Consider the following 26548-nt stretch of genomic DNA (forward strand, 5'->3'; position numbering starts at 1 on the left):
AAGAGATTGGATAGAAGAGATAAAGAGAGAGAGAGAGAGAGAGAGAGAGAGAGAGAGAGAGAGAGAGAGAGAGAATGGGTGATAGGGAAGAGGACGAGGGAGAGAAAGATTGAGTAAAGAGAGAGAGAGAGAGAGAGAGAGAGAGGAACGTGGATATGAGTATTCAATGAATGACCATTCACTGACCATACAATGCGGAACAGAAATTTTTTATACATGTCCCAACGTAGTAGGTCTGGTATTTTTTATAGCTTGTTTTTCCACGTTATCAGAAATTTTTCTGAGCGTTTCTTTTCAGTATCGACTGTTATACGTAAGTGGAAGCAGTTATTGAATAGTCATTTTCATTTACCTCTTATTTAAGCTAAATTCCTTACTTAATGAATTAAGTTACGCGCGCATGTATTAATGATATAAAAATAATTCCAATGGACGAATACATTTGTAAATACTCGAAATATCCCAACAGTTTCCTAAACGACTTTCCCGATGTGGTAGTTTTCTTTAAAAATTAAAATGGTAATTATGATATAGACTAGCAACGGACGACAAATTTTTTGCCAATCTCGTAGCCTACGATTTTAGCGCTTGCACCTCAGAGATCGTGAATTCCTATTGTTTCACAAAGTGCCATCATCTACTTTATGCTGAAGAACCAAAGTTCCTCGTTGGACTGGTCGGTACCGTTCTCGGATAGCACTCTACAGGGTCCGAGTTCGAATCTCCGGCCGGCCAATGAAGAATTAGAGGAATTTATTTCTGGTGATAGAAATTCATTTCTCGGTATAATGTGGTTCGGATTCCACAATAAGCTGTAGGTCCCGTTGCTAGGTAACCAGTTGGTTCTTAGACACGTAAAATAAGTCTAATCCTTCGGGCCAGCCCTCTCTAGGAGAGCTGTTAATCAGCTCCTCAGTGGTCTGGTTAAACTAAGGTATACTTTTTTTAACTGAAGAACAAGGAATTTTAAACTACCGAGGGCTAGAGGCCTTTCATTTCTTTCGCTGTGAGACTTGAGTCAGTCTTCCAGGAGGCGTCTTGATGGTGTGATGTTCCCGCTACTTCAAGTCGCCTTACCTCCTTACGTAAACTTTCCTCTAACTTCAGGAATGCTACTTATATCGATATGTAATTACTTGGCTGTTTATCGTTTTGTCTTTTGATTTTACTTATCATTTTATATTATTATATTATCTTAGTTTTCATTTTTTTTGTAAAGTAATGTCTCATTGATATACATGCCAACTTTGAATAATAATAATAATAATAATAATAATAATAATAATAATAATAATAATAATAATAATAATAATTATTATTATTATTATTATTATTATTATTATTATTATTCAAAGTTGGTATGTATATCATTGAGACATTACTTTACAAAAAAAACCAAAACTAAGATAATATAATAATATAAAATGATAAGTAAAATCAAAAGATAAAAAATTATGCTGGTTTATGTGCCTTCATGAACTATTATTTTTATAATATTAATATAATAATAATAATAATAATAATAATAATAATAATAATAATAATAATAATAATAATAATAATAATAGTTCATGAAAGCACAAAAACCAGCATAATTTTTTGTAAATCAAACATACAATAACTACAATAATAATGCAATCAGAAATCAAGCACAGTTCTTGATAAGCGAAGCGTAAATTCCCATTTTTCCTTCCAAGAAAACTTCAAGATGGAGTCCACTTGAAATTACTTGTTCTTAGGCCGACCGAGCTCCATATTCAAGAGAATTTTAAGATAAGCCTCGCCGTCTAGAGCTACAGATTGGAGGAAAGAAAATTCTGCCAGCCTCAGATATTTTTATCCTGTCACCAAAATTCTCGAGGGTAAACTTGCTCTTTCGGCTTCGTAATCTTATAATTCCAGTTTTTATTCTGTATCTCTTATCAGATTGCTTACTTCTTCTAATTTTAAGACAAGTTATAACAAATACAAATGAGCTCATTTAAAATGAGACAGAGAATGAGAACGCTGTAAATTTAAATCTTTCCCCGGCTTTAGATGACTTGTTTGTTGGTTATTTTGAGAGTAATGGGCACAAGAATTGGCATTTAATTATTATTCATTTATAAATTACACTTTAAAGGTTGAGCATTTATCCTCCATGAAACTGGACGAAGTCCTACTCAGTAGTCTAGGCGTTGCTAAGCGAACCACCCCTTTCCTATGGCATGAAAATGGTTGCCTAGCGAAGTACATCTGTGAGATTGGATGTCCTCTCATGAATGGAACCGTTGTAAAGAACCGAAAAAAAGCTCATCACTCGCTTTTTCTTCTTTTCTTTTGGTTGCGCTTACATAACCACCTGGAGAATACATCGCGATCTCAGATGTCTGCCAAGCCACGGGGCATGATGTTTTGAAGTGCTGCTTCTGCGATGTTGAAACTGTACAACATATAGGATGAAGAGCAGACGACGGCCACGACAACTGCGTACCGTCCCTCGATTGCGTCAGTGGCGATTTCAAGGTGACTCAGTAAGGGAAGGACGATGAGACCCGGATGGCGAGATAGCGAGGGGGTTCGGGCTGTTGAAGCAAGATTCGAGGTGATAGACTTTTACTCAATCGATAGTTTTGAGTTTGAATGAGCCTACGATCGCTGTTTCTTAGTACTACGTAACACCCGCCAGTGTCAGTTGGAGCTGCTAATTCATCTTTTTTTTCTGCTTCAGATGAACGTGAAGGTTAATGCGTTCTGAAGGTTTCTCATTCAAGATTATCCTCATTATTATTATCACCTCCATCTTGACGCAACGCACATTTGCTGTATTCACAGGGATATTCATTGTTGCATATGTCACCATTAGTGATTATGGCTGTTTTTGTTTTATTTTTTATTAATATCTAATTAAAAATTTAGTAAGCAATGACAATCTTTTGTACATTTTGTCTTTGCTTTTAGATATGCATAATGAATTGCGTCAGAACTTGTACAGTTAAAATGCATTGGTTCCATACTGAAATGAAGATATTTAAACTGACACCTTCACCCAGAAAATGCCTTTCAGCCCTTGATAAAGCATAGAGAATTTAAGTTGGTATTGCATGAAATTTTCTGAAATGTCCATTTTTTCATATAAAGTGATTTCCCTTATTGCTGAATATTAATTAGGATACACAAAAATCTGTAGCTCGGTTTAGTCTTTTTAGAGATTTGCAGGTTTCCATTTTGTATGACTGACTTTATTCTTTGTGTTATTGTAAGTCTGAAAAAATTACTAGCAATTTTCTTAAAAGGGAGAATTTTTTTATGCCTTGCAACCAATAATGGCATCAGTTGGTGCTCATGTTGTCACTTGCGCCCAGAAGAATTATTCAAGGGCACCACTTATGCGCATTCCGCCAAGTAATACACTTAATACAACCCATTTCATGTATTTTATATATTGAGAATATTATGTTCGAGAGGCAGTTATTAGTTTTCCACAGACAGGGCACGAGAACGTAACCTACAAGTTATAGGCCTAGCCTGTTTCTAAAACTAGAAATTGCTTAGCGTGTTCAAGTCATTCAAGGAAAATTCCGTTCCTAACTATGTTATGTAATATAACACTACTATGTGCATTTAATCATACTAACTCTTTGTCTATTTAGATTGTATTGCTGACGATTCGGGAAAGGTCTTGAAAAGCCTCATTTCTCCTGGAGAAATTCTCTATTGTTTCTATGTAAACAAAGATGTCAGTCTTTGATCTCGAAAAAAAAAAAAAAATAAATGAGTCGTCAGACTGGCATATTGGCTTTTGGGGCTAATTGGACGGCAAAGGTGTCAAAAGACGCCAAAAAATTGCTCCTTTGAGGCAACACAATTAATCATATAATTTGCTTCGCCTTTGCCTTTATCATTTTAAACGTCGTGCATTCTTATTAGTTTTCCGTGGATATGGCTAAAACACGGCTGTCTTCATGTCATAGACCTAGGACGTTTCTAGATTTGAAAATTGTTTCGGCCTATCAAATCATTAAAAAAATCGTTCCTAGATTACATTAGATAAAATAACGCTACCGTACAAGGTTAAATATGTTTACGATGTATTGAATTAATTTGTATCGCTGATACTCTGAAATATAAAAGGATCAATGATTACTGGAGAGGTTATCTGTAAAAACGGTTCTACGTAGTTCAATGTGCACCCACCAGGGCGGCGCTTCTTGCAGTCGCAGAGCAAGGAGCGGCGCCGTAAACACCTGTGAACGGCGGGAACTGAAAAGGAGCGTAGATTGTGCTGCGATTTTTATTTCGTTCCATATCATCGTAATGGTACGTTTTGCAGCTTGTTAATGCAGAATTGTGCACAGGAATTCTTCAAGAGGAAATGGAATAACTTATTACAGGTAAGCAAAGGTCGAAGAATTTCATTTACCCGTGATGTCTTGTTACCGTAGGTTGCTTTCTCTGTTAACGTCTTATATTTTCATTATATTATCATGGCACATAGCGCAGTGGGGATTTCTAGTTATGAAAGCAGAGCATTATTAAGCTTAAGTATGCCACTTAATATAAAGTGAAAAAGAAGGCCTAGTAGTAGCCTAAGCAGACCTGTAAGTTTCTGCTTGCATACAGACACCTGCTGTATTTTGTCGAACATAAAGAATTCCTTGCAGTAGGTAGGCTTGTAGGATACAGTCTATGACAACAGCTTTCAGCTTTAGACATGTAAAGGCAACCTTAGATTTGTTTAGCAAAATGTATAATATCAGAGATGGTTTCTCAAAGAGTTTTTCAGAACAATGTAAACAAACCGTAGAAATCAACTTTTATTCGATTCAGAACAAGAATAGTTAAATTTTTATTTGTAGCGAATCCTGTTTAAGTTAGTTTTCATCTAGCAATATGTCTCATAGATTGCTGATGGTCAGAAAATGAAGTTTGGTAGCCTAGGCTACCAAACTTCATTTTGCAGAGGTGTAGCCTAGGCTACACCTGTTTACTCAAACTACAGGTTTGGTAAGTTGCTATATGTGATATAAATCTCATTATAATATAAATTGATTTCGAACATATAAAATAATTTCTCTATGGTAAAAGTGATTGAATCCTCATGCCAGGGAAAAATTAAGCTATAGGACACGACAAAAAAAGAATCTCGACAAACCAAACGCTAGACCTATACCGATTGATCCGGCAGGTAGTTTTATTGTTTTGTCCTTTTCTTAAGAAGAATTTTATCGTAAATCAGTCAAAATTACTTTCTTGCGGTAGTCCTTATTTAACAGTTCTCTCTAAGTATCGTCCCAAAACCTCTGAATGGAAGGCAATGACTTTGCCAGCATTTTCTGTCGTGGGTTTGTTTACAAGAAGCTTAGCACGGCGGGAAAAAAATCATGTTTTGCTTAACGAGTTTTCCAAACTTTCGTGAAACAATGCTCCCGGAATCACCAGAGAAGCTGAACATGCTCGGAAAGCTTTTCCCTTTCATCCTTCTTACTTTAAAGATGATGATATTTGGCTGTAAGAGAACGAACATGCATTACTGCAACTTTCTCGCTAGTATTGTCATCTTTGCGCAGAATCGGAAGGCACGTTGCCTACACCTAGCAACTGTCGCTGTCATATACTGTCTAAAATTATAGACATCTAAAATGGACCATTGATAATGACACCGTCACACAGATGGTTTTTTGCCTCACTGTGAGATGCCGCGCTAACATTGGATTGTAAAAGCTAAGCAGCCGGCTGAACACGCTGGCCCGTGGAGTAAGTTGGAAAGCGTTGATGAACATCACGTGCCGGAAGATGATTTGATTTGAATTATGAGCTTTACGCTCTCAAACTAAGCACTGGGGCGATTTCGGTCATTCAGCGCAAATCCAGTGAAAATACAGTAAGAAGAGATTCAGAAAATAACGAAGTACAATGTTCCAAAGGCGGAACTGAGAGAAAATCGCACATTTGCACTAAGGAAGTAACAGTTGAGGCGTTGGACAGCAAGAATGAAGAAAGGAAGCGGGAGTGGAGATAGAGTAAAAGGCTAAAAAGTGGATGCAGCTAAGGGTCGAAGGGACTCTGCTAGCACCCTTTAAATATGCAACGACGGGACCACTCCCAAAACCCACGGTGGTTTTCAGGTGGAGGTATGTTGGAGTATCTTAGCAGCGTCCTGAGTTAGTTTGAGAATATATACAGCACTTACTAGAATTAGAAACCATATCTCATTCATGAGATAGGTTGTTCAGAAGTATACTGTATGTATAAAGAAATGAGAAAAAATAAAAAGATAATAAATAACAGAAACCATGCCAGAACTGAATGAGCTGCAACGTCTTTCTGCCAGTTACGCTCCTTACCTTCAAGTTTTTTTTTTTTTGTTTATCTTAGGCTGCCGGTTTTTCTGTCGTCTCCCGGGCTGAATTCCAGCTTTAGCTTTTGCTGCGATGTTGCTTTTAAAGCTTTCGTCTTTTCTCAAAATTCACTTTCCCATTTCCGTGCGTCTTTGATCATACTATATTTTGTTTTATATGCTCTGTTTATTTTTGCCAGGGTGAATTTCTCTTTATTGAGTGCTCTTTTTAGTTTTCTTCTCTCTCTGGTTTTATCTTTTTACAGACCTCTCACTTATATATATATATATAATATATAAATATATATATATATATAATTTTTGTTATCCTATATATATATATATATATATTATATATTAAATATTATGCATCACGTTCGGGTGTTGGTTTTGCGTGAAGGATGCTGGTTCCGGGGTTCGTTCCCCTTGGAGGGGATCATGCTGTGTAAAAAAAAAATAATTTTTTTTTTTGTTTTGGGATGTTTCACGTTAAGCTGCCGGTTTCTGTCGTCAACTGCTGGTTCCGGCAAGTTATATGTGGATTGGCGGCATATATAAGGCAGTTTTGATGTTCTGCGTTGGTCGGTTTTTGTCGTCAGTCGGGTCTGGTAGGGCAGCAAAAGGAACGGCTTAAGCAGTCAGTTTTGAGTCGACGTTGGTCGAGAGTGTGGAGACGCCATGAGTAGTCGGTGAGTGTGACCACGTGGCTCATCTTTGATGACAGCGTGAGGCTGTCTAGTCTCATCGGGGTTTCTGGTTGATGGGTTTTGTCCCTGGTGCACAGCTGAGGGCTGTCTTACCCGATGGAGGACGTATGTTTTTTTTTCTGCTGTTTTATTTTCCTTTTGTTTAAACTTTTGTTTATTTTTGTGATTTTTGTTGAACTTATGGTTTTATCTTTTTACCAGACCTGACTCACTTGTAAATACTTATAACTTAATTTTGTAAATAAATTAATATTAAGCTTATTTTATTGTTTTTATTTGTTTTCTCCTCCTTTGTTTTTTGCATCTGCCGTCAGTCATGACAGCCCGTCCTGAGTATATTTTGACCCAACTTAGTATATAGGTTGTATGTTTTGCGCTTTAAATCGCATACCCCCTTCCTAGACGAAATTTTACATCTCTTCAGATAATAGGATGAGTTTCATCCCCTTCCCTCTCTTCCCCTTTGTAACTTGCGGTGGTAATGATCTAGACAAAATTTGTACCGGTCATCATCTAGAGGTTGGTTTCAAATTTGACTGTTGGCCGATAGACACTTTGACCCAACCAACGGCTAGGGTAGTTTTCAAGCTCTGTACCTGTTCCTCTTCCCCATCCCTCATCCCTCTCTCCTCTTCCCTTTGTAACCATGGTAAACACTTGACCGATCTAAACAAAATTTGGCAAATGCCATCATTTGAACCAACTTAGATAATAGGTAGGTTTCAAACTCGTGCCCCCTTCCCCTTTCTGCTTCCCCCTTCCCCCTTCCCTTTGTAACTCATGTAAAAATAAACTCTAAGGGTTTATCATACCTAATTTCGTGTACTCGATGCCATAGAAATATATTATTGAAAATGCTTTTCTTTCCTGTAATTAATAATTCGTTATCAAGGTTTGTGTTTAGGTTTAGTGGGAGTGTGCTTAGGTTTAGGCGGGATGTGTGTTTAGGTTTAGTGGGGCTGTGGTTGGTTTTATCAGGGGGTGTGTTTAGGTTTAGCAAGGGGTGTGTTTAGGTTTAGTGGGGGGAATGCTTAGGTTTACTGGGTATATTTCAGTTAAATGGGAGTGTGTTTAGGTCTAGTGGGGTGTTAAATGAGACAGGCACCACAGTAATATCTGGATAAAATGGACAGTTAGCACAGTAATACCTGGATAAAAGGGACAGTCAGCACAGTAATATCTGGATAAAAGGGACAGACAGCACGCTTATACCTGGGGGAGAGTTACCACAGTAAAATCTGGATAAAATAGTCACCACAGTAATAACTGGATGAGTCAGCGCAGTAATCCTTGGATAAAGACGGGCAAGGACAGTAATATATGGATAAATGGGACAGTCAGCAAAGTTCTTCGAAAAAATTTGCACAAAAGGACAAAGAGCAGTCACCACAATTTCTGGATAATGGGACAGTCACCATCAGTATTAATTGATGTAATCTGCCAAATAATGGGACCCAGTCAGCACTGTAATATTTGGCTGTAAGGCAGTCAGCACAGTAATTCCTGATAAAAAGGACAGCCAGTACATGAGGGAGGAGAAAAATTTTTCTGAGTTCTTCAGAGTTTTCCCTGACAGCTCCAGGTTTTATATAATATAGTATATATAATATATATATATATATATATATGTATATATATATATATGTATATATATAATAATATAATTATATCTTTCTAGTATGTATCACATCTTTCTAGTATGTATATTACATACATGAACATCAAGTTTTATACCTTTGTCTTAAAAGGCTTACCACGCTGATATTGCAAACAGTGTATATAAACCTGATCCGTTCTTATAATCCTCTCTCTTTCAGGAGCTAATGTCATTTCCTCTGAAAGAGCCCCAAATAGCTTTTCACCTTCTTTTGCATTTTGCTTTCATGGCAGTTGTGGCGCTAGTTCCCTATGCCATATGGTCTTTTATAACAGGACAGGTTCAAATGAAGAGGGAATATTAATGCACTGGGATAACGAAGCGAAGGTTTCTGTCAAGGAAGAGAGGCTGTTTGAAGTGCAGGACAAAAGAAGGGATCCTTTAGAGGTACACTTGGAGATCAAATAAGGTATTAACAACAGTTAAGGAGTTAAAGTGGTTGTCGTATGTGCTGACGTCATGAATATCACTAACATTTCAAATGGCATTTATCTTTTCCTAATAGGATTAACGCTCCAATACTTGGCGTTTTTCTCCCCGTACTGTCTCTATCAACTGTAACAAAATGAAGACACTGTCTCGCTAAATAACTTCTCTCTCGCATGTTTTATTGATACTCTTTGTATATGATCTACAGGTACTATTTTTGGCTTTGTACCTGTTGAGTTACATGAGAGATTTCCTTTTCCAGTTAAAATCATTTTATGAGCAGATGTTCCAGTGAACTTCCTCAGAACTACACACACGAATAACTTTCAAAATCCCTTCTTCAAAGTCGTTCATGTCGCAGAAATTTTGCAAGAAATTCTGTACAGGCCGCGAGAAGAAACATCAGATAAGGAGCGTCGAAGAAAACTGGGGTTTTCATTTTTTCTTTATTTTAAAGAATGATTAGTACACGGGCTTATGGGCCCACCTAAGCTACCTCTTTGCTGTAGCAGACAGGAGCTTTCAACTATATCTTACTGTGAAACTTATATAACAAAGACTCATCTGAGCTTGACTGTCCGTGACACGAGGCCCTTAGAAATACTTTTAAAATCCTAAAATCTGTTTATTGAGCGATTTGTTTTAACTGAAACCCGAAGAAAGTGTTAAGCGGAAAATAAATCCCGTCTTGAAAGCCTGAATCTGATACATCAGTTGGGAAATAATGGCTATATATACCCTTCCTCTCCTTGAGTGACTCTTCCTGACATGTGACACGAGAAAGAGGGAGATGTATCAGAAGAAAGAATGGTTTGCACTCAGATATTTTATTTTTATGGCGGGTAAGTATGTGATATAGAAACTATACTTGCCATTCAGATTACTAGACGATAATTCTTACATGGTTAGAGGATAAGAGACAGTCCATTTATCTGAGAGAGAGAGAGAGAGAGAGAGAGAGAGAGAGAGAGAGAGAATATATTATTGTTTTGCACTTTAAGAACTGCAGGGGGAGAGAGTGAGAGAGAGTTAAACAATTAGAATATGATGAGTTTATGTCTGAGGAAAGCTACCTTATATCAAGATTAGGAGTAAGAGAGAGACAGACAGGCAGACAAACAGAGAGAGGGAGGCTCGTATACAATATTTACAGTATAATGTTTGTTGTCTTAGGATTCTACTTTATATAAAAAGAGAGGGGTAAAAAATTAAAATATGGAAAGTTTATGTTTGAGGGAGTCTACCTTATATAAAGTTTAAGTTTGTCAAGCGTCTCATTTCACATACGGTTTCCACATTTCTCTGTAACGATTCCCGGCCTGATACCAACGCTGAAACCGACGTCAGCACGTGAAGGACTGATCGAGACATGATGGACGCCGAGATTCTGATGTTCGAGATGGACATGGAGAAAAAAAAAATAAAAATACAAACATTGTATAGCTGAAGAGCGACAAGAATGGAAAGAACGAAAACGTGACACTTACAGGCTGCATAGTGGTTCGTACAATGGCGCACGGCCCGATAATCATCAGCCATAATATTCAGTAGTAAACAGCATCGTGTTTGCTTCATTTTTTTTTTTTATTTATTTAGTATTTTTTTTAGGGAATGTGTTTTGGTTCACGGATCATGTTGCTATAATTAGAAATCGACATTCCCAGGCACTTAGATGTTTCAGAAGGAAGAGTTTTGCTTCATGGCTGCTTTTCATCACTGCAAGAAACTCAGTTTTTAGGCTTTCCAAGTTAATTTTTCGAAATACGACGTTCAGAACCAAGCCCATAGGTATTAATAGAAAAAAAATAAACAAATGCTATTTACTGAAAAAGTGCGGACGGACAGAGAAAGCCGGCACAATAGTTTCCTTTTACAGAAAACTAAAAAGGAAGAACTACAGTGCGACAAATTTAGGAAAAGACTCTGCCCTTATAAACAGAAGCCCTTTTCCTTTGAGAATGCTCAAATCCATTGTTATGATCGCCACGCAAATCCGGGTTTAACCTTATGGCTTCACGCTTTCATGTGTATACGTGTTACTGTGCACGTGTACTGCAGTTTGCTCATAGTGAATGGTTTCTCTTTGACGTAGCTCCGTAATTTCACGAGATTCAAAATACGTGAAACCACTGAGAAAAATATGAAAACTACTAGACTTCCAATATTTCTTTCACTTGAATTTACAATATTTCAGTCAGTTGTGCCTTTTATTTTTAAAACTATTTATTTCCATTCTCCATAGAAACTTCTTTTTTACGTCATGGTCATGTATTTGCATTTTTGCATTAATTTCTCTTTCCTATGTCTAAAGTTTTTTCAAAACGTTATGAAGGGATTCTTTGCGTCATATAAATCATATATTTTCCGTATCTACAATGGAATCTTTTCAGAACTAGGGATTTTCTTTCTTATGCAGAAACTTAGTAATAATTCATAAAAGAACATTTACTGAAGTGGTCTGAGTGTGTCAAAGTGGTATCTTTCCTAAGATAATAATTCTCGAATTCCTTGTGGGTTAAGCAGCTTAACCGTCCCACAAATGACCTGTCTTAAGGTGATAAGAAAATTGACAGCGTTCGTCAAAATACATGCCACTTTTCTAGGTTTATTATTCAAATTATGATAAAAAATAATAATAATGAGATGTAAAAACGAAACAAATTTCAGCGAGAGAGTGTGTATGCCCGACCTACCCATTTTTTGTTATTCATCTTGTTGCAAAGATGAATGTCTGATATTGGATAATCCCCGTAGAGGGGCCGTTAGTGCACCTCATGCGGTGCACTTTAGGCGTTACTTAAGGTTCTTTGCGGCGTGCCTTCGGCCCGTTGCTGCAGACCATGGCTGCAACCCCTTTCGTTCATTTTACTGTGCCTCCTTTCATATTCTCTTTCTCCCATCTTATTTTCTAGCCTTTTACTGTCAATTTCCGTTTCAGCACTGAATGACTTCTTGGGGTCCCAGTGCTTGGCCTTTGGCCTAAATTCTATATTCAATTCATATCAAGGGCCAGAGTCTGTTCCTAAATGTGCCGTACTAAAGAGGAGTCTCTACTGTTACTGGAGACACGTTTTTTCATCATCTAAATTTCATGAACATAGCTTTGATAACAAACTGCTCATGCTTAGAAGTGCTTCATACATAGTATATATATGTGTATATATGTATATATATATATATATATATATATATATATATATATATATATATATATATATATATATATATAATTCATATATATATAACTGAATTAAATGTGGAACGTGACGAATATTATATAAATAAAGTAATGCCATTTAGGAGAAGTGAAACGGGTGGTGCTGAGCATTACTTGCTGTCCTTTAGCTAAGTAAAGGGACAGCGAGCCTAGCACCCACTCCAGCACCACTCGTGATATTACTCTTACATGATATTGCCTTTACATGTATATATATATATATATATATATATATATATATATATATATATATATATATATATCATGAGAATAACAATGGGATATAAAATATAAACAAATGGTACGTCTAAGAGGATATTGAAACAACGAGGGGCAAGTGTTCGCATTTATTCTGAGCCATGTTTCGGCAAACTACGTACAATGAAACAAACGACTACAAAGAAGACTCGGTTTTACAAAGGCCAAAGTGTTTATGTAACAACTTTAATGCATTAAAGGTCACTACTCTTGGGAGGGTCTTTAGGCCAAGAACAGCTGTCTATGATTATTCTGCTCAAGATGTTTTCAGGAGATTCAAAAGAGAAACTACAGAACATCACTAATCCCTGTGACCTTTGCCCTTCCTTTGTTTATCCAGTTAGCTTAAATTATCCTACACAGCCATGCCTGACCTGAAGACCTACCCAAAAAATAATGGCCTTTGTATGAATTTAAAATGGTTACATATCCCCTTTAATCTTAGGTGTTGTCACTTGTAAATCGGAATCATCTGTTTCATTGTATATAGTTTACTACATAAAATGTCAAAGAGTAAATGTGAAAAATTTGGTACTCTCTTGCCTCAGTTCCCTTGTGGCCGTATCCTCTATTCATAGTTCATATCATCGCACCTCGAAACGGGGATATTATATACGAAATGGTGGGTTTAACAGAAGTCTTACATTTGTTTGGCGTACAGAATCTACTTGTTTAATTTTTCCAATATCTGTAGTATTTCCAAACCTGGTCGTTTTGGGCAGGGCAAAAGTGGTGAGTGGCGCTGCCACATCAAGTGTTGTCAGTCAGTTTGGCTAGTGTTTGAATGCACTACAGACCTAAAAATGCTAAAATAATCAGTTAGATATATTTTTTTTATCTTGCTAAGACCCTTCGTAATATTTCACACTGGGTAACAATTTAAATAATGTATTTCTTTCTTAAACGTGGCTCACATTTTGATCTACGTCGCCAGTTCTCTTAGATGACTCACGTCCAAGCTCAGCTGCCCGTGGGGCATGTAGAGGTCGAATTCAGATATAAAAAAATGACGAGTATGAGAATTAAAAAAAAAGTCTCAAATGAAAATATTAAAGGATTACGTAGAGTATTTTAAGCCACAAAAGCGTTTAGAGAATGAACTGTGAAAAAATATAGAGACTTTTATACATTTCCTGAGAGCATGGAGAGAATGAATCGGCATACACCTAAGAGCAGAATTTCTTTCCGAATATATATATATATATATATATATATATATATATATATATATATATATATATATATATATATATATATATTTATATATTGTGTGTGTGTGTGTTTTCGTTTAATTATTCATTTCTGTAGGGCGAGTCTCAAGGTCATTATAGAAGTCGGTAGCGATGAACATATGGGAGAACCAACAAAAAGATCCTCGAAAACAACAAAGGTCTGGACGACACGACGAGAGAAAAACAAAAAACATTCGTTTGACTCGTAGTCGTACAATATATTTTTCTTTCTATCCTCCTCAATAATTGCAAATGGCGTCATGAAAATGTTTTGTTACAATCTGTGATGATATTTTGCACTATTTCTGTTGCTCTTGTCTCATAAGTAATCGTATAGTCCAAACACCTTGAGAAATTTACCATGGATGTATTGGAGACAAGGAGGTTAGATTGGAATCTAACCTCCTTGATTGGAGAGTAGGCCCAAACAAAGATTATTATTGCCCTCGGGGTTAAGGATTAATAAGGAATAAACACGGCCACTTCCAGCCAAGTACATTTGGCAGCGCGGGAAGAAACGTCTAAAACGACAAGAAGGATTGGAAATATTATGGTAAAGAAATTTTCATTAATTCCATTTCCACTATGAAGTTGTTGCTCTATATAAGGTTTTTAATTAGGTGAAGAATTAATTGACATTCCGCAACTTCTCTCTCTCTCTCTCTCTCTCTCTCTCTCTCTCTCCTCCGCCCACCTTTCTCCCCCCGCCTTTCACACAAATTCCCACATGGAATGGCAAGGATTAGATTTCATTGGAGTGTTTGAAATGTGTTCATAGTAATAGAAAATAATGAGAAAAGAATAGAGACAGACAGACAGACAGACAGACATAGGGAGAGAGAGAGAGAGAGAGAGAGAGGTGAAACGGGAGGGTTGTGGAACAAAACCTTTGGCTTTGAAGCTGAAATGAAGACTTCTTTTTATATGTGTTCCCGATCGTATGAAGACCGAGATGCCAGCAGAGCAGGGCAATTCTCTAGACCTTGGAGCAGGGTTTAACAGATGAAGGACACACAGAGGGAAGGCGCCCCATATATAAGGCTTGAAGGCAAGCAGAAGGGAGCTGACATACCCTGACGCCAAGAGAGAAATCGTGATGGAAATAAAAAGTCGCCTTCGAAAGAATCAAATTGCAATCGGGTAAGAGCTCAAAGTGGTAGGGTAGACTTTTGATGCACGGGAGAGTTTAACTTTCATATGCGTCAGAAATTCCAGATAGTGGAGCAGTGTACAATATCCAGTGATATCAAGAGCTAACCGACATTCTTTTGAAATGTGATTAAAATTGATAGAAATAAATCGTCTCCTTTGCACATAGTTGAAAGTAACGTAACTCTATTTTTAATTCGTAAGAGTAAATGAATATCATTATATTTGCATAAAACATATAATTATATATTTTGGTATGCGTACGTCCGTTGCTAACATAAACTTGCTGTCATGAACCAAGGTACATATATTTTGTTATTAATTATGTTGTAATATACGAAAGGTTTCTTCTTAAATGAAATCACAGCAATAAGTAAACACGGCAAACGAAAATGGAAACATACTGAGTAAGTTTCCACTGAAAGGAGATCATATTAAGCAGTTTTTCTGTTTACTTGTTTTTATTTTGCTTCGCAGATCTATGGAGGTTTAGGCTTATAAAGCAAAAATCTTAAGAAATTAGGTTTATTTTTTTTCTTTTTATCACATTATTAGAGTATGACCGAATCTTTTATTTCGCTCATAAGCCTAAGTTTTGTTGGTAAAGTCATACTCAAAGCAAGCGTTTTTGAAAAATTTTTTGTTTTGATGATTAGCCATATATCATTATTATAGCTAAACACTCATTGATGTACATTATATATATATATATATATATATATATATATATATATATATATATATATATATATATATATATATATATATATATATATATATATATATATATATATATATATGATAGAGAGAGAGAGAGAGAGAGAGAGAGAGAGAAATGTTTGCATGTATACTTATCAGATGCCTTCCTGTCTCTCAAGTAGGTGGCTTCACTCAGAGCGATAGACCCTTTGTTCACATTGTACTTCCTTCTGTAACAGAGATCGCTGCAAACATCAAGCCCCTTCGGGATTCGAATCGTTGATCCCTGAAGAAAGTGTTCACTTCTTAGATTCAAAACCTTAAGCTTAAATTTTCATACAGATGACATTTTGGCAGAAGAAAATATACTTTCCGTACAGAATTCAGATCTGACCACAAGACGTACATAAATTTTAAAGAGAAAATCTCAATTCCGCTCACGTACACCCTTTCTCCTACGAAAGCAACTTTGAGAGGTTCTTGTTCCCCCAGTTGCCAAATCGGCAACTGAATGCTTCGGGTGCATTGCTGACATCTTGGGAAGTACTTGGAGGTTGTCTTGTCTTTTAGCTGCTAAGAGGTTTTTGAAGCCTTGAGTTACACGTTTGATTTTTTCCTAGAGGGATAGTACTGTCAGCAGCAAGGTAAATCAAGCTTTTATTGAGATATTAAACTTTCTCTGTGACTAGTAATTTTTCAATATTTTTGGATATATATCATCAAAATTTTAAATTAAAATTTGATTTAAATGCTATTGAATTAAGATTTTATTTAAATCCTGTACATCTGAGTATCAGTTTAGCTGGCTAAACGTTTTTACTATTTACTGCATAAAAAAGACTGTTTAGTGGTAGTTGCTACAGACTCTTGTCACGCATAAAGTAAGACCTTGACATTGAGAGAGAGAAAGAGGGAGAGAGAGAGAGAGAGAGAGACGATAAGGATTGACAAGGGAACTCAGGTGTCAGGTGGTGGCTGTCTGTCAGACGCAGTCAACTTTCATGCGTTTCGAGTAAACATCAATTGCAAAGTCTGACTACATTGTTCGGCCGTTAACTTTGAAAACATTTAGCTCTCCTCAACGAAAAAGTAAGTATAGTTTATTAGAATATTTCAGTGGAGCACCTAAAGGCTCACGGATAATTGTATTACAACATATTGCTTTGCATGCATGCAAAAAAAGCGAATGGAATCCCTCCCAGATATGTCCAAGCGATATATTGCCAGTAAGCTACGTGGACCAAGGAGGCATAAAAGAGTAAAAATAGAACATAGAGACAAAAAGTTCCCTAGGAAACGATGCTGTCTCCACCATTACCAAGGACGGGAAGCACAGACAAGTAAGCTAAATTCAAGGAGTGAAACTAAGTGCTACCATATTTCTCTGGGTACCAAATTGGCAACGAAAATGAAACCACTTTGACCCAAGAATAATAATGCCCCTCTAGCCCTGGGCATGGTTCCAGTAATAAGGGGTATCGAAAGGGGATATAATATTGGTTGAGGACTATAGTTTAAAATTCCATGATGTTCCCCAGCTCCCATGTAGAGTTCTGCTGCATGTAGCCTATTGAACAGAGGAACTGAAACTCTCCTGATGATTTGCAGTTTTTCTAATATTTATCTTTAATTGGAGATAAAATCTCCTAATGAATTCCTGCTTCCTAAAGAAACATTATTAATGCAACATGTATATAAACGAAATAAGATTGGTACGACAAAGTGACAAAGAAATTCCTACCAGTGCGACAGCGGACCAAGTGAACTCATATTGAGAACACAAAAAAAATATTAATAATTCGAAAATAAAATTGTAAAGACATTAGTGCGACAAATGTTTTAGTTCACAGTGAGTTGGCACGATAGGTAAACAAAATAACGTAGGTACGAAAAATAAGTAAATGAAACCCTTTACTCAGTTATTTACATCACAAAGTTATAAATACGATGGGGAGAGGAAACTGTACATGTTTTGAAAAACAGCATCGTATTTAGTCGTAGGAGAAAGAACAATAATAACAATATTTTTGTTTCAGAGGTGACATTGATAACAATTCGTCGGAAAGGGAAGACATAACACAAATTCTTCTTCTTCTTCTTCTTCTTCTTCGTCTTCTTCTTCTTCTTCTTCTTCTTCTTCTTCTTCTTCTTCTATTTTATGTTTTGTTGTGGTAATCAGCTTCATTTTTTCTCACAGGCTCATTGATAATTTTCTTTTTTATTATCAGTGTTTCAGGATACCGTATTATTACTGATCGGTTGTATTATTATTATTATTATTATTATTATTATTATTATTATTATTATTATTATTATTATTATTATTATTAAATTTTGTTCTCGAATTTTCGTGAAATTCGCTAGATAAGAACCCCGAGGAATGGTGACTGTGGTTCCCAGTTATTCATTTAATTTCACCGATTTTTCCAAGGTCACGGTTAACTTAAAGGCCTAAAACTGAACGTTTCTTCTTTAACTAATCATAAGAAAAAGCATGTTAAAGATAACATGAACTTTTGTATGACCAGCTCTTGGGAGTTAAATGTAGAATAATCTTTTAATTTTCTTATATGGAAGAGATTGGAGGAATATGTCATTAGGAATTTTCTTCTACTTCCTGCAATCTTCCGTCTTTCAAGGGAGAGAGGGTTTTTGGGGGTGGGTTAGTATCTGATTTAGGCTTCTTTTTTTTTTTTTTTGCCCTTCTTTATCCGGTGTTAGTTAGTCCTATTTTCATTTCACCCTTATAGGACTGAATCCATGCAAGCCTTTTGGTGTCTTGTCCCAGATAAGATGATAATAAATACCAGAATCTTTGAAAGAAGTGTTATTATTATTATTATTATTATTATTATTATTATTATTATTATTATTATTATTATTATTATTATCTTCCTCGTTTTATTATTATTATTATTATTATTATTATTATTATTATTATTATTATTATTATTATTATTATTATTATTATTATTATTATTATTATACCAGTGACTCAAAGAATGACGGTAGTATAAGAATGGGTTAGCCGAAGGTCTACACCGATTAAAATCCACGTGTAGACTAGGGTGGTATTTGAAGATAGACGTACAAAATTAAACACTCTTTGTACACGCGTTTGAAAGCTTAGTTTCATAGCCTCTCCTTACCTTGGACAATGCAAGCAAAACAATAATCTCTCTCTCTCTGTCAAAAAAAAAAAAGACGATGGTAACAGCGGCGAAAGTCCTCTGAAAGAAAAAGTCAAATAAGAAGTGATTTTACAGATTCCATTGGGTCCCACTTTTAGTTTTCTGTAGGAATAAAACTGCTTTGTCTGTCTGTCCGCACTTTACTGTGTTCAAAATTTTTTCTGTCTGCTCAAATCTAAAAACAACTGAAGGAGGGCCAAACAGTAGGTTGATCATCCAATCTCTCCAATCATCAACATGTACCAAATTGCAGCCCTAGCCTCAGTAGTTTTTATTCATTTATGTTGGGTTAGCCATAACCGTGTTTCTGGCAACGATGTAGGATAGGCCACCAACGGGCCGTGGTTAAAGTTTCTGGGTTGCGGCTCATACAGCATTATGCCGAGACTACCGCAAGATAGATCTATTTTCGGTGGCCTTGATGATAAGCTGTACAGAAAACTCAATTGCGCCGAAGAGACTTCGGCGCATTTTTCACTTGTCACTGTCATTAGGCCTGACCTACTACTACTACTACTACTACTACTACCACCGCTACTAGTGCTCGGCTCACGTGACCTTGAGGTGACATTGCTTTGCCCGAGGCAAAGGCGTCCTTCAGAAAGACGGCAGAAGAAGAAGAAGAAGAAGATGGCGATCGGCTGTGAGCCATACTGATAGTCGTGTCCCCGTTCACCTTAGGTGTTGTGGAGTGAGTGAAGGCATCAGAACGCCATACGATTCATCCTTGAGATGGATCTGTTTTGTTTCTTGGTATTTGTTTCAGTTTGGTCTCCTTTCAGGTATGTCTATATGTTTATTTTTTTTTCGTCCTTCTCCCTCCCCACTTTTTTTTTGTATTGTAGGCCTAATATTCATCCTTGAGATAGATCTGTTTTGTTTCTTGGTATTTGTTCCGGTTTGATTTCCTTTCAGTTGTGTCTATATGTTTTTTTCTTCTTTTTCGTCCTCCCCCTCCCTCCCCCTTTTTTTATTGTAGGCCTAATCTTTATTTTGAAGTTATTTGCTGCTTTCTTTGAAAGGCACCCTTTCATTTGTATTATCGTCCTTCCCCCTCCTTTCTTTCAAAGGCTTCCTTTTCTTTATATCTGTATTTTTCCCTTTTCGTCCTTTCCCCTTTTTATTGTAGGCCTAGTCTTTATTTTGAAGTTATTTGCTGCTTTCTTTTAAAGGCTTCCTTTTCTTTACGTCTATTTTTTTTTGTTTCGTCCTTTCTCCCTTTTTATTGTAGGCCTAATATCTATTTGGGAGTTATTTGTTTTCTTTCAAAAGATTTATTTCCTAATCGCTCGGAATGTCGTGATATTACCCCTTGAAAGGGGCGAGCGCTCTTTTCGTTCATTTTCGCTCGTTGCTTTTCCCCCTTTGCTTCATTTCTTTTGAAATCCATTCGGTTTCAAAGTTAAAATCCTTGAGGGATTTGCTTCCTTTTTTTTTTGCCTTTAGAAACCAACTCGTTTTGATTTTCATTTTGTTCCGTGTTCCATTCTTCCCTTGTCTTCGCTCACCTACCAATTAAATGAACACACCCTTTGAGGGAGTGTTTTGCCTCTTTGCTTGCTGTGATGTATTTGTTTGTTTCATTTATCACCAGTCAATCAATGATCGTGATGTTATTTTTTGACCTCGAAGCCCTGTGCCGACGTGTTCAATCTCAAAAAAAAAAAAAAACTTCACGCCCCTCTGGCGAAACAAATACAAGTCTATAAAAGCGTTACCGTGGCATCGAAAGTTATTGAACCAAGGTCAGACCAATATAAAAAAAAAAAAAAATACAGGGCTTCAACGTCTCCCAGCAACAAGTAAACACGGGCTTGAAAATCGGCGATAGATTAACTGGACTGTTGGACGTGAGGGAGCTTTGGGAATCTTTTTATATTTGTTGGTCATGACTTCAGAAACAATCATACACACACACACACACACACACATATATGTAGTATATATATATATATATATATATATATATATATATATAGTATATATATACATATATATGTATATATATATATATATGTATTATATATTATGAGAGATTTGGAAGCTTAGAAAGATAATTTCCAAGTCACTGATAACAGGAGTGTCTCTCTTCCCTGGAAACAGGTTGTAATTGCTTTGTTTTCTATTTAACAAGTTGCCTTTGAGTCTACCCTACCGTTGAGAGGGGGGCATGCGATATGCCCAAACATGGACGACTAAGGCCGACTGAGTCCTATATAAAGCTTTAGTAACAGATGAAGAAAAAATCTTAGTGCATCCGAACGATAAACTTAATTTTTTTTTTTTTTTTTTGAAAGGAGACCTTACAATCCTTATGCGATCTTTCCAACACAACTAGAAGACCCAGAATATTGATAAAGTGGAAAGGTTCAGCTACATTTCCATGAAACATAATAGAAGTATTTTTTTTTTTTTCATGCAAATGGTGTTTCAACAAAATTCTTTAGAAAAAATAGAATATTTAGAATAGGTGAAAGAAATGGCTTCTCCCAGTTCTATTATGTTTTCTGAGTTTATTAAGACTTGAATAAAACTTAGTTTTTAGGAACTTTTTTTAAGGCATGAAACAACGGCTTTATTGAAACTCACCAAATTTGTAGAACAGCATATGTTCTTGGTTAACCAACGCTTCTAGATGACTGTATTCCTAATGATAAAATTTCCCTTAATCAGTGAAAGAATTACACTTTATAGCTATTTTTTTTTATGTCAAGTTTTACTTCTAGATGAAAACGGTATTATGCAAAACTGCAAGCTGAAACTGCTAGGCAAACATTGAAATTTCTCCTTAAGAGTTTCAGTAAATTATATAGTTTTTCCAAGAAGGACACCATTGAGCATCACAAACGATTTACTTGCCTTATTTTATGAAGGCGAACGTCATCTACTGCACAGGTACTCTTCCAACAAGGACATCACTGAAATATTTCGTTTGCTAAATGGTAACTATTTTGACATACTTCAAAATGAACGCCAGTCGATGATTTAACATGCATTAGTTCGAGAGTATTTAAAGCGTTAGAAAAATTAAACATTAAATTAAACTGTTGATGTGTACCAATTACTAAAATTACCCTAAATATTTTTCCGAGCATTAGAACTTTCCTTCAACATCTGAAAACTTCAGAATCAGATATAAGCAAGTTGAAATACTCGTATAGTGTTTCATTCTCAAAAATATAATACAGTATTAGAACTTACACGAATGGGCGAATATCTGTGAAGGAAAGCCTTATGTAAGAAAAAGCTTTTACCATCAATCAACTTAATGAAATACTTGCGCAGAGCGGCCATCAAGGCCAGAGAGAGAGAAAATGCAGTTAGACGCAAAGTGCGCAGGCGCTAAACTCACTCCAGCCAGTTTCTATGTGGAGGCAGAGTAATCAGGAAATCATCATTGCACACAATGCCGTGTGAGGTAATGGGAGAGCCTTTAAATAGGAACAATGCAAACGAAAAGAATTGTTTACCAAGATGAATGCAAGTTATGGAGGAATCACCAGGAATCAAGATTATTGGTTCATTCAAATCTCTGTCTCTGTCTCTTTGTCTGTCTGTCTGTCTGTCTCGTCTCTCTCTTTCTCTCTCTCTCTCACGTGTGACTTGTTTCCAAGCACTATCTTTTTTCTGTTCGTCGAAGAAATAATAACCTGTTCTGTGACTGTCCCTTCTCTTGAAATTCCCTGACTGCTTGTGTTTTGCCTTGTCAGAGGCTGGACTACTGCCACTTTTGGGGGTAATTTTAACTTTTTTGTAATTGTAACTTTTGATTTCTTTTGTTCTTCATAAGGGCTTTATGAAGAAACAGAGAATCTGAGTTACGGCCCATCTGGAAGATTCAGCCTGAGAGGTACTAGTTCTCATAATGCTTTATATTCTTGTTTGAGTATTTCTCTCTGTTCATTAAAACGAAGAGAGGAAGTAATCAAATTAACCTTCTTTAAAATTTCCTTTCATTCTTCCAGAAGGCAAAATATACTGTAGATTGGCTGCAGTGCGTTTACAGGGTCACTTCCTAAAGCAATGATAGTTGTTTAAATAAAAAAAAAGGCATTATGTAACTTTTATTGCTTGTAAAACCTTTTGCTTGCAAAGCCATATGAAACGAGTACGTTGCGACATTATCTAGCCCAGACCTGAAAGAACCAGGGAGAAGGAGTGGAAAGGAGAAAATTGATTGACTGTAAATCATCTGGCGTTACAGCTACTTAGGTCTCTGACGCCTGTGCTACTGGAGCGATAGGAAATGGAGATACAGGATTCCAAAGCTTACCAGCGGAGGGAAGAAAGTCACAGGACAGAAGGATTGCTAATTCCATCGTGGAAAAATGGTTATGCACTGATTAGTGGAGTATTTCATAAGAAATATTTTGTAATAATGACAATAATAAAGATACTGATGATAAATAATTAAAAGAACATAATTTCGGACCTTGGTAAAACAAAATATTTCTTATGAAATACTCCACTAATCAGTGCATAACCATTTTTCCACGATGGAATTAGCAATCCTTTCTGTCCTGTGACTTTCTGCTGGTAAGCTTTGGAATCCTGTATCTCCATTTCCTATCGCTCCAGTAGCACAGGCGCCAGAGACCTAAGTAGCTGTACCGCCAGATGATTTAGTGTCAATCAATTTTCTCTTTTCTACTCCTTCCTCCTTGGTTCTTTCAGGTCTGGGCTAGATAATGTCGCAACGTACTCGTTTCATATGCCTTTGCAAGCAAAAGGTTTTTCTGTGGTTAAATCAGTGCGTTTTTGGAGTTTAAATAGGTGTGAACACGTTTAACCACAAAGAAAAAGAATGATATTTGTGGGAATCTTTGTTAGTCGGAGAACAAACTGGGATACAACCTGTTCATTCAGTCTTTCACAACCCATGTGCCCCTGGGGGATTTGTAGTGTTTAATATAAGCCTTAAGTGTGTGAGGGGGCGGGGATTGTGGCCCATGTGATAGAAGGGAAGAAAAGAGAAAGAGAGAATGATATAGCATTGCTGGATTTAATTCAAACATCAAGAGAGAGAGAGATAGAGAGAAGTGATATCCATTAGACATACGTTAACGTGACGCCGACCTACGTAATATTGGTTCAAGATGCGAAACATGGTGTACTTTTCTATGAGAGAGAGAGAGAGCAAGAATACCCATAAATTAACCTGACGCTGACTTATGCACTCACTGGTTCAAGATGTAAAACATACCTCTACTTTGCAAGAAATTGTGTTTAAACCTCTTTTACACCTCGTATTTTAAGTTGGGTTTGTACCTGAGACGGGTAACTTTGTCTGTGAACGTTTGTCAGATGTTGGCACATTAACCCTTGGACAACCATTTGCATTATGCCTTTGTGATAATAGCAGCAGACCTTAGGATTCTGGCGTGCGGTCATGGGGTGCAACGAGCGCCGAACACCCACATGTACATTATATATATATATATATATATATATATATATATTATATATATATATATATATATATATATATATATATATATATATATATATATATATTATATTCGTGTTAGCTTTAATAAGACGGATGGTTTAGATTCTAGGTACTTTAATTTGCAAGTACAAGCTTACGAGACAGAACAGTCTACTTCATCAGGTGCCAAGCCTAGCACGAGTAATATATATATATATATATATATATATATATATATATATATATATATATATATATATATATATATATATATATATATATATATATATATAAATTATACACTACATATATATACAGTATAGGTTGACAGGTATGTTTGTATATATATACATATGTGGGTATATATATCAATATTATATATCACATCAAGTCCTGAAGACCAATTGATTATGGACGAGTTAAGTCTTCGCGATCCCACGTCAAGTAGGTGAAAGTTTCACTGACTGCAGTCTCTGATGTGCGTCACGTCAGCAGACCACTCAATTTCCACTTGTTGATATGTTTGTGAAAAGCGAATGTTAATTACTGTCGCCGCGATGAGCTGTCTTCAACTTGATTGTATGTCGTTTTTGAAGCTGTGGGTTCTTCCTTTCAATTTTGTGCTCTTCGCTTTGAACATTCATACTTTCAACGTGATATGGCGTCATATCACTTTTTTGCACTCGGCTTTTTTGACTTTCGAGGGGTGATTTTTAGATTTTATGTAAATGTAACGACTGATTTCCTTGGTTCTGCATAAGGACTTCACGAAGCAATAGAGAATCTGAGTTACGGCCCACTTGGGTGCTAGTTCTCATAGCACTTTATATTCTTAGAACTTTTTACTCTATCAAAAGCTCATGGACTTCCTTATCATCCATCCAGTTCAGGAAGAGCAATGGAAAGATGATTAATGAAGTGGAAGAAGCATCTGAAGGGGAGACAAGATGTAGCGCTATGGTACTTATCATTTGATGCAATGTTATGATTTCTCTGTGGTAATGGCAAAATAATAGGTACAATAATCATGTCTTAGACATATGTTAGAATTGCTATTAGCATGGAACTAGATCAAAGAACTTTGTTGATCTATCCTCTAAACAATAGATTTTCAGTCATTTTTCTTTGCTGAAATGGAGAGGGGAAGACAAATTTTCCTTCGTGATGTCTATTTTTTTCAGAACAGATTACCAATAAAGAGGAACAAGCAGTAAAAAAATGAAATTGGCTACATGTTTAGTAAATCCCAAAAGGAAGAAAGCACTGACTTTACCATAAATTACTAGTTTGGACAGTACTAGTGCTGAACTCTTTGGTCTGAAAACCAATTAGGCCAGTAATAGAACAAGAGGTTTTCACAATTAACGTAGACCAGCTCTCCCTTTGAAAATCAACGTTATCAGGCACTCTACGTGCGGCAGCAGCAAGAGACAGAGTTAGAAAAAAGTTAGGCAAGACATTATGGTGTGAAGGAGGACTGAGGGTCGAGGTGTCCACTTGACGAGAGGACAATGCAGATCTTTTACGTTTGTGACTCCACCTCCTCATCGCAAAAAGAGAAGAAAAGGGGGGACAGAACAAGAAAATGGTGCAAAAGGAGGAGTGAAAAGGCGAATTAAGACCACGGAGTCAGAATTTATTTTCTTGGATTCCCTTTGTACGAGCCATTACTGTTATCTCCGGCTGTTAACCCGTATCTGTTCTGCTCTCGACAGGTCGACTGATAACGCCGGGCGGCTTCCCCAAGCTAAACCAATTCTAGGTGGAAATTCTAATGGCGGGAAAGCATTCAAGTTTAAACTTACGTAGTACATGGTTAAATGGTATCATTTCAAAGATTCGTAATGTCAATACAGTGTTGTGGTTATCCCTTGCCTTTGATATCAAAGGCCGAGGTTCGAGCCCGTTCTTGGGAAAGAAGAAAGGTACCCAGTGTTTTCGAGAAGTTACCCATTCTGGGAAACTGGATATTGTGGGACGGGGTAGGATCAAGGAAGGATTCTTTGCAGAGAATCAGAGGACGGTCGAGGGTAACGCTACTTAGGCATGATACCAGATCTTAAAATGCCTTGTTCACCTTTGCATTTGAAGGGCAGGTGCTTCAAGTCACGAATTCATTCCAGATTTAGTTCGCGATTCGTTTTCTAATATTCAGAAGTATTGAGTGTAAAAAAAAAAAAAAAAATAAAATAAAGGAAAAGATATCGGAGAGAAAGTGGAGAAACATGCTACTGATTAATTGTATCTTATATGGCGTTACAA

At 36.4% G+C, this 26548-nt stretch overlaps 1 protein-coding gene across 4 annotated transcripts in view; it reads left to right on the forward strand.

Moving 5' to 3' along the window:
• The first annotated feature begins 4172 nt into the window (after positions 1-4172).
• LOC136840864 (uncharacterized) overlaps positions 4173-26548 on the forward strand; it is a 97106-nt gene continuing 74730 nt past the window's right edge. For 2 of the 4 annotated variants that reach the window (XM_067107811.1, XM_067107812.1), the window contains exon 1: positions 4173-4373. The gene's annotated coding sequence lies outside the window, so the exon portion shown is untranslated. The remainder of the gene's footprint in view (positions 4374-26548) is intronic. The other 2 variants (XM_067107809.1, XM_067107810.1) reach the window with 2 other exon arrangements.

This window comes from Macrobrachium rosenbergii, chromosome 8 (assembly GCF_040412425.1).
Source record: "Macrobrachium rosenbergii isolate ZJJX-2024 chromosome 8, ASM4041242v1, whole genome shotgun sequence".
NCBI lineage: Eukaryota > Metazoa > Arthropoda > Malacostraca > Decapoda > Palaemonidae > Macrobrachium > Macrobrachium rosenbergii.